Below are 3,626 nucleotides of genomic sequence, written 5' to 3'. Positions count from 1 at the left end.
GTGTGTGTGTGTGTTTGTGTGTTTGTGTGTGCATGAGAGCAAGCCTCTCCCTTAACAAACCAAGCTGCTGATTTCCAAAGTTAGTAAATCACCAAGACCAGATGTCAGATGGAAGGCAGCCCAGGACAAAGAAATCCAGACACCCAATCCCCACAAAAATAGAAGTGGATGTTTTCTATAATCATCTTCAAAAGACAGTCCAAATAGGAGGTCCAAGGTAGGGCTCGATTTATGACCACAATGGAACTCAAAGTTTCCATCACTAAATGAGAAAGTTGTTAAGTGAGCTTTGCTCCTTTCTACAACCTTTATTGTCACAGTTCTTAAGTGAATCACTGCAGTTATTAAGTTAGCAACACGGTTGTTAGGTGAACAGGGCTTCCCTGTTGCCTTTGCTTGTCAGAAGGTCACAAAAGGTGATACCATGATCCCTGGACACAGCAACCGTCATGAATATGACCCAGTTGCCAAGCGTCCGAATTTTGATCACGTGACCATGGGGATGCTACAACGGTCGTAAGTGGGAAAAATGGTCATAAGTTACTTTTTCCAGTGCTGTTGTAACTCTTGGTGTTCCAACTAGTGGACCCAAACAAATCAGATTCTGAGGCTTGAAGTTTCCTCAAACAACATGTTTATTGGATACATAATATTGGCATGGTGAAAAGTGAAACCAACTCTAAAATTCCTCTTAGGGGAGTCAATGTAATTAAATGTAACACTTTCCTCCCCCTACTGTGCTATTGATCACGCTACCCAATGAGGGCAATTGATAGGCTCCATAATACTTCTTCTCTCCACCTTCCAGCTCCTGTGAGAATGACCTTGGATCACTCCATGTTTAGTCTAACAATACTTCCAGTTTCTTTCCCCCCCCCTTCCTCCCAACCTGTGTGACAACTGAGAATGACAAAGATGGTGTCATGCCTCCGTCCAGAGCCTGACTCTGAGGAAGACATGGAGTGCTTTGTTGAGGCCCAGGAGGGGTTGTCTGTGGCTTCAGAGGACTGTAGGGAAGAGCAGGCTGAGGCAGGCCAGGGCCCTTCATGGGTGGAACAGGGAAGGCAGAGTGCAGGTGGGGAGCAAGCCCCCCCCACCTGATCCTAGAGCAAGGAGAGCAGAGAGGAGGAGACAACAACGGAGGTAGGCTCAATTGCTCTGGTGGAGAGCATCCTGCCCCACTTCAAAAGGCACACCTGGAGACTAAGATATAAGAAGACGCTGTGGGATGGGGCATTTTCTGGGAACAAACATGTTATCTTGAGATAGTGAATTGTGCTTTTGCCTAACCTGGACACTTTGAAATCCGGACCGGTTGGTTTCCTGCTTCACAACCACAGAAGACATTTCTAAGTCTCTCTTTGCAGACTGCAGGCAAGCCGAGAGTTAGGTCCCTGCCATTTTGGTCCTTTATCATACCCATTTTTGCATGAAACATTCCCTACATCTCTCCAATTTTCTTGAAGAGATCTCTGGTCTTCTATTTCTTTACACTGTTCATTTAAGAAGGCATTCTTATCTCTTCTAGCTATTCTCTGGAATTCTGCATTCAATTGGGCATATCTTTCTTTTTCTCCCTTGCCTTTCTCTTCTCTCCTTTCCTCAGCTATTTGCAAAGCTTCCTCAGACAGCCATTCTGCTTTCTTGCATTTCTTTTTCTTTGGGATGGTTTTGTGAACCTCCGTCCATAGTTCTTCAGGCACTCTGTCTATCAGATCTAATTCCTTAAATCTATTTGTCACCTCTACTGTATATTCGTCAGGGATATGATTTAGTTCATATGAGAGTTTTAGACACCAGCAAATTCAAAGACCTGACTCTGATTTTCTTAGAACATACAGTAGTTGTAATTCTGCATTTTTTTCTATAAAGAATGGAATCTTGTCTTACTTTCACAATCAACCTGCCCAAATCAAATTCTGCTTTGTCCAAAAGTTCAAGTCTATTTACTAACCTTCGATTCCTTCTGTAAACATTCTCTGATCATTCACCAATGTGAATTTTGGATTCTATGGAATTGTAGGTTGTGTTTAATTACGTAAAAAAAACCCTTTTTGTTACATAAAAAATAAATTAGAAATGTGGTTGATGCAACGGGGAGTGTTAGGACCTTACAAGAAGGCATATAGTGACCAGATGACCCTGAGATCATTCAACCATCATAAAAACGTGCTGGTTGCCAAGTGCCCACATTTCGATTATGTGACCATGGGGATGCTGCAACAGTTTCAAGAGTGAGGATCAGTCTAAGTCACATTTTTCAATGCTGTTGTAACTTCAGACAGTCACTAAACAAATGGTTGTAAGTCAAGGACTACCTGCAGATGGTCTACAGACCTTCATTCCAATCTAGTGACATCCTGAGTTCTGACTAGCACATCTCCTTCCATTCAGTGGCTGATTGCTGCCCTGTGCAGCCATTTCATCCTGAGCTTCCGGGCTGTGGTGTCTTCAGCTGGTCATACTGTAACATACCGCCATGTTGTTGTTATTTTACAGTTGATACAACAACAGTAGTTAAATCAAGGAAACTTCCTTACCCTGTCTTTTCCCACACTTTCCTGCTTGCAGGGAATTATTTTAAAAAAGTGAAGATGGTAGACACATAAATATGATCAAAGCTCTGTTTGTTATGTGTGTTACACCATTAGGGCTACCATCTGGGTTTTTTGACCATAGGTCTATCTGTGGAAACCTCTGCGTGCTTCACTGATTATTTCCTTGATCCGTATTTGCCTCTCTTTCGCTTGTGCTTCTCATGTTATGTTAATCTATGGTAGGCAAAAATCAGAAGGAATCTTTGCAGATTAACAAGTTTAGTATAAGGCAGAGTTCCCCAACCTTCCCGGGTTGGTGGCCTGGAGGGGGGAGGGGGAAAAGAGGGGATGGTTTTGTGGGAGGGGCAGGCGTGGGCAGGTGTGTGCGCAGGAGCATCCATTGCTCACACGAGTGAAGTCCGAATGCCTGTGACACTCACGCGGGTGAAGCCAAAAGTGCCTGTGACACTCACACACACTCATGCAAGCAAAGCCCCAAGTACCTCCGACTCTTGTCTCAATGGGGTTGTATCAGCCAGCCATTCATGCAGCCCAGTTGCAAATAGGCCATGCACTGGTAGTGGGTTGCTGCCCACAGATTGGGGACCCCTGGTATAAGGCATCAACCTTCATGAGGGTACAATCTAAGTAATGTAACTCTTCTTCAAAAGAAAGCTTTTATTGTGAGCGATATAGACTATTTTTTAATTTAAAAAGTCATATGCAATTTAGTTTAGGGAATTCCCTATGTAGATAGTAAAGACTCCTGTCACTACTATAGAAGGATTGGGAGATGTATCAACCATTAGTCTAATCAAAATAGTGATGGCAATAATATCACTTGTGAATAAATTGTGATAATCTGTTTTTGTACTTCATCCATTTCTTCCTTCTCTCACTCATGATATATTCATGTTTCTTCTTCTGGCAGTTACTTTATCCAGTTGTTTATTCTCCTCCTTAACTTTTTATGCCATTCTATCATTTTGTTAAAAGGAAGATTTTAACCTATCCTGCTCAGCAAATCATTCATGTGGTCATTTCTATCTTTTTAAACATTTGATATGTGAGATTTTTCTGTCCTCCTGC

The sequence above is a fragment of the Vipera berus genome (genome assembly GCF_964194415.1).
Source record: "Vipera berus genome assembly, chromosome: 2".
NCBI lineage: Eukaryota > Metazoa > Chordata > Lepidosauria > Squamata > Viperidae > Vipera > Vipera berus.
Note: the sequence above shows the minus strand (reverse complement) of the source record.